Consider the following 6329-nt stretch of genomic DNA (forward strand, 5'->3'; position numbering starts at 1 on the left):
CTGAATAGCAGATATGTACCACATAGAAATTGTTAGATGAAACATTTGAAAAAGCTTTTAGAAAAATAAAGATTTATATTATAAATGAAAATATGGATACATTGTTTTTATATTCTAAATTGTTTTGCTTAAAACTAATATTATCTTAGAATTATCTATTTGTTATCTATCATTATATTATAATTATCTATAACTATCTAGATGAAATTTACAATTTTATCATTTATTATATTTAGATAAATTAAAATGAAATTATCTTTTTCTTATTTAAGATGTGTTTACGTGTAATCTTATCTTTAGCCAGATAATTTTGGATTATCTAAACGCATCGCTGAATATGACGTGTAAATCTATGCACATGTAAATCTATGCCGATGGTTAACGTCCGGACCTCTCTCGCCACCGCGAAGCGTGAAACACGCGAGACGCTCGCCGCGATCTAAAGAGCCATTTACACGCCGACTGCGAGCTAGCTTCTCGCGTCGGCTTTCGTGTCAGATTTCTATCTACGTGGGTTATTAACCGGCTCGAGTCGCGTGCCAAGCCTCGCGAGAAGAGCCGTAGAACCTTCAGGAGGAAATCGGCTGCGACCTCGCTCCTCGTTCGAAGTCAATCGAAGTCAAGCGAGAAACCAAATTAAATTCTATATTCAGTACAAAACAAGGGAAATCGATATTGCGAAGGTTAATTAAAATGAAATTTAATCGTGATACATGATATCTTGAGTCTTTTATTCTCTCTTAGCTCTCTAAATGGTATTTTCAGGGTGTTCTCCGTAAATTTATCGGTATCCACTTTAGTCTAGTATTTCATAATGCTTCCCAGTTGTACCGTGCTAGCATTATACGATACTCAGTGGGAAGCAAACATATAAGTGGATCGTTGAACTGATTGCCGATTTATCTTATAATCGCATTAAATCAGTGACGAAATCGGTCGTGCACACGGTAGAACGACGAGCATTTCGAAATATGTTTCATATCGATGCGGAACGATACGACTGAATATACAATAGACATTTTCTCTCTTTCTCTCCACTCTAGCTTTTTCTTTGTTTCTCTTTCTCTCTTTTTCTCTATGACTATTGGGGTTTTTCGACGCATACATCGAAACATGTCCTCTCCCTCTCGCCGATCGTATTTGTGTTGTTTGCCGGTACGCGCGATATTGCTGGCGGACATGCTCCGGTGAACCGGATAAATGTCGTAATTTATATCTGTGAAAGAATAGCGAAGTTAAAACAAACGTTAGTTTGTTTGCTCGCATATATCGCGAAACTCGACATCTTTCAGGCGCGATATACATTATCGCTTCTCCACAGCGTATTAAGAGAGACGATGACAATGCACGGTCTTGCCCGCATACAGAGCATATCTGATGAACATGTCATTCGCGGAACATGTCGATATGAGTCTTCGCGAAACACCTGTGAATCATTAGCGTAGCTATTGTCTAAGTCATGCTTGTTAAATACGCAAGATTATTTCCGGAACATCGATGGCAGTTGCCTGTTCCGTTTTCGTCCTGCGGCCATCAAACCCCGTTCCAAGGGACATAAAATATAATAAGTTCAAAATTGTACATAATGGCAATTTACCGTTGTCAGTTTAGAAGCTCGTTTATGAAAGCTTAGAAGCAAATATTTGAATGAATTATAATGTCGCTTTCTTATTTCAAAAGTAATACAATTCAAAAAATATTTTTTCGAGTTATTACTATGAATGAGGATAAATATTATTCGATCAATCATCAAAATTAAAATAACTTAAACTCATCAAAATCGTCAAAATGTCACGAACCAAAAATTGGTGATTTAAAAAAGTTATCATAAGAATATATTCTTTACCAATATTATTTGATCAGTCAATAATTTTCTCTAAAGATGAAAAATAATTTTTTCCTTTTCTGAGAGATTTAATTTTTTTGAATTGTATTACTTTTGTAAGTAAGAGAACGATATTATCTTCATGGCATTAAACACTTATAGCAACTAACACTTTGAAAAATCTGATTGCTTTTATAATAATTCACTGGAGAATATTATTATATGAATGTTGGAGACAGTTATATAATATCATTATTTCAGCGAGTCGCTGCTCTAGCTAATTTTTTTTCCCAAACAGGAAATTGATTTTGGTGCTGGCGAATACCAGCTGTCATGGACGCAATGGCATGTAGGATAATTCACGGTCGGATGAACACGACACGTTATTAATGTTTCTGACAAGGAATTCCCCTAAATTTATCTCTTTCAATTTTGTTTATTAACTATTTTTAAGTTTCTAATATCTAAAAAATTAAATGTAAAATTAAATATAAAAATTATATTTTATTAATTACGATTTAAAAATTAAGATTTTTTTTTAATATATATGAAGCGTATCTACAGAACGGGAAGCTAATTTCTGAGGATTTGCGAACGTTTGTTGTGAAGGATCGCATCGTCGGTTACGACGGTCGTCCCTGAGATGGATTATCCGCAAAACTAATGCATTTCTAATGCTCTACGTGCTCGTGAAGATGTAAAAGTTATGACACTTTGTCGACTCTTTCGAGTCTGATCGTTTCATCCCCGTTTACTGTGCGAGGTATATTTTCATTCGCGACCGTCAGTATTTTACGGGACGATTAAAAATTTAGCCGCCGCCGGTTAGCGTAAAATTAACTTACTTTCAGCTGTCGGAAATGCCTTTACTGGTGTAATATTAATGGAGCAGCTATAAACGGTACATTTTCCGGTGAAATTGTTGCATATTACTACATCATTTAACAACATTGAAAGATAAATACCCGGAGTACGTGAGTAACTTGATTCCTTTGGCTAGCTTTCAAATTGTTGAAAACATTGCAGATTACACTCTCTCTATTGAAATATACTTGTAATAAAACATCACTCAATACAGAATCAACAAAAATATTATCGGGAAAGTATTGTGTTTTTTTTTATTTGCTCACACAATGAATATTCTGAGAATTCTTTATTCATTGAATATTCTGAATACGAAATGCTTTTCCTAGTAGCGTTCCTTAAATAGAAAATTTCATTTCACGAAGTTATTATTAAAGTACATTGTCAGTGCATTAAGTTTTTGCTAAACAGTTTTATTCTTTAATAAACTCTGCTAACATTACAATCTATATCTATTAGGTGTACAACTTTGCTTCCTATAGATGGCTTTAGCGATAAGTGGTGATCGAAATAAATAGATCATAGACGTCATACAATAAACTTGGGCATCTGTCAACATAACCCCATAGAAACATTAGTCGATTTGTGTCTGCATCATAAAGTTATTCTCGATTGAAAATGCCAGTTAAATTCTCGTCATTTGCGGGAGATTTTAATTTTTTGCTTCAATATGAAGAAAATCTGCGGCTGAGGCTCATCGAATGCTCTCAAATGCTTATGGTGAGGCCGCTATTAGTGAAAGAACGTGTCGTGACTGGTTTCAATGCTTCTAGAACGGTGATTTTGACGTCCAAGGTCATGCTCTGTATTTGGTGGGACCAGCTCGGCGTAGTGTATTATGACCTGTTAAAACCGATTGAAACAATCACAGGCGATCGCTATCGAACGCAATTGATGCGTTTGAGCCGAGCATTGAAAGACAAATGGCCACAATACAACGAGAGACACGATAAAGTGATTTTGCAGCATGACAATGCTCGACCCCATGTTGCGAAAGTGGTCAAGACATACTTGGAAACGGGAAGTCCTACCCCACCCGCCGTATTCTCCAGACGTTGCTCTCTCTGACTATCCCTTGTTTCGATCAATGGCATACGGCCTGGCTGACCAGCACTTCCGGTCTTATGAAGAAGTAAAAAATTGGATCGATTCGTGGATAGCCTCAAAAGACGACCAGTTTTTTCGTACGCTACCCGAAAGATGGGAGAGAGTAGTGGCCAGCGATGGTCAATACTTTGAATCATAAATGTATAACCAGTTTTTTACAATAAAATCTCGAATTTCGGAAAAAAACGGCGGAAGCAAAGTTGTATACCTAATACAATGTATATTTATCTAATACTTTAATTTTCCTTGGTATGTACAAAATAAAAAAGTGGAAAAGGAATTGCAGAAATGTAGATCGCGAATTTTCAATTTCTTTGCTAAGAAAGAATCGAGTGTTCTTTTTGCTGCAGAGAGATCGATGATTGGTATGCAATTTTTTTTGAAACGTCGCAATACATAGTCACTGTTAACCTACTTAGAATTGGACGTCGGCCAACAGCAACTCGGTATTGTGTATATAGGGAAGCGGGTTCACAATTTCTCAATCGATTTTCTCATAAGAAGACGCCAAGCTGCCGGAAGTTCATTACGTCGGTACTTGCCTCCTCATCTCTGCGGACAATGCCCCTCGATCTTGGCAATTCGCCAGTTTTGTCGTACATTTTTACGTTTTGATATTAGGCCAAATTCTTGTGGTGTGAGCATCTATCTACGGCATCTATCGCTTTCACCTCGACGGTGACACATTGTGTTTAAATATCAGCAGACTCGGACAGAAGTAGAAGAATTCTGAGTGGAAAGTTCTGATTGGAATTTGGAGCAGGTCTCTCAGTTCAGAAAATTGGAGCGGATTTTCGGGTCGTCTGTCATCATTTTTATAAACGCAAAATGTTCTCGACAAGAAAATAAAACGCTTTTGCCACCGAGCTGAAATTCATTGTAGAATTGGGACAAAATAAACTTCTAACTGCTGGACATTTATTTACTTATTTTAAACTGGATTATTTCACTGTCTTACTCTCTTACTTTCTTATGCTCTTATTCTTTTACTCTTTTGTTTAGCCAGTAGATAAATTTTCACGTAGTATATCCGAAGATGGAATAGCTGATCCTCAAACATAAAATGTGAAGACATTATATTAAGAAGATTGAAGGAGAACGCCAAGTTACATCTCTTTTTATTATGTATCGGAAATATCCTCTTACGATTCCTTACAGAAGTTTTCTTTATAAGAAGAATAAACTGGTGATTCCCGAGTACAACCAACATAAAAGTTGCAGCAAATGCCGTTTAAGTGCCACTCCGTTGTAATTCTTTAGGCGGGAGAGGCTTATATATCCTTTAGGAAAATCTACGACAGGAGACTCGACGCCGGCGATCGATACGGAACGCGGGACAATAAAGCGCACGACGCATTTCTCACGTCCGGTTTCTGTTTCCCTCTCGGGTTTCAAGAATTGATTTTGTCTCGACTGTTCTCGCTGTCTTAAGTTGCGCAAACCGAAAGGTATCGAGAGTGTTTGTCGGTACACGCCAAGCGAAGACTAATGATGACAGTCAAATAAACGAGCCGTCGAACGAAATAGTCATATAAGTCAACAAAAATAAAATTCTCATGTACATATTAAGCCTTGTATGGAATTATTTTTATTATAAATTTATTTTAATATATACATATAAATATTTATTAGGCGTTTAAATATACATTTACACATTATCTTAGATCTTTGCGTGCGAGAAATAGTTTTTATCTTTAGCGAACAATTTAAAGATTAAGAATCAAACCCACATAACACACGCAGTAGATTGTGTAGATGGAATAATAAATATTGTAGATGAAATAGTTTGCAGTAGCAATAAATATATCTCATCTATGTAGAAACGTGACAAAACATCCTAGGAATTTCTGAGCGTCGGCGTGTGTCGACGGAATGTGCTCATACTTTTATTCCGCTGCGCACTTCTTCAGTTTTATCTCTACATATTACGTTACCGAGCCGATAACAGAATTATGCATATAAATGATATGGCACTTGCCGCGTCATACATCGAGTTCGTCTCTCATCTTTCATTAACATGCTGTGTTAATTCATGTCAAATTATACCCAATTTGACGTTTTTCATTTCTGTAGGTCGTTTTATTTCTATTCAACATGTCCTTAATTTAAAAATAGAATTAAACAATTTAACTAAAAAAAATGTGTTAAATTTGACTCAGATGTACTTCTTTTATTTGTTTCAAACTGTCCATACTATATACTATGTATGCTAAATGCATACAGTAGTCCGGACTTTGAAACTGGCCTAAGAAATGAATTGATTTACATTTTGACACATATGGCAGTAAAAAATAACGAAACGTTATTTAACTCAAGAGATTGAGTTACCATAACTCCTTTGAGAGATCTAAGAATATAATAACGCCTAACGTCGTTTTTCACGCAATAATCATTGTTTGTAGATCAATAAATTTAGCGATAAATCTCTAGATAAATCTCCTCCGTTATTTCGTGAGCTATTGACAGAAAGAATTGTGATCGTTTTGTCTTAAAAAAAAAAAAAAAAAAAAAAAATTAAAGGAAAAAAAAAAAA

General features: G+C 35.7%; 1 protein-coding gene across 1 annotated transcript in view; it reads left to right on the forward strand.

The window, feature by feature from the left end:
• The window catches only part of LOC108693885 (nascent polypeptide-associated complex subunit alpha, muscle-specific form-like), a 119249-nt gene that overhangs the window by 106514 nt on the left and 6406 nt on the right, over positions 1–6329 (forward strand). The gene's annotated exons all lie outside the window — the stretch shown is intronic.

Source organism: Atta colombica, unplaced genomic scaffold, assembly GCF_001594045.1.
Source record: "Atta colombica isolate Treedump-2 unplaced genomic scaffold, Acol1.0 scaffold110, whole genome shotgun sequence".
In the NCBI taxonomy this organism is placed as follows: domain Eukaryota; kingdom Metazoa; phylum Arthropoda; class Insecta; order Hymenoptera; family Formicidae; genus Atta; species Atta colombica.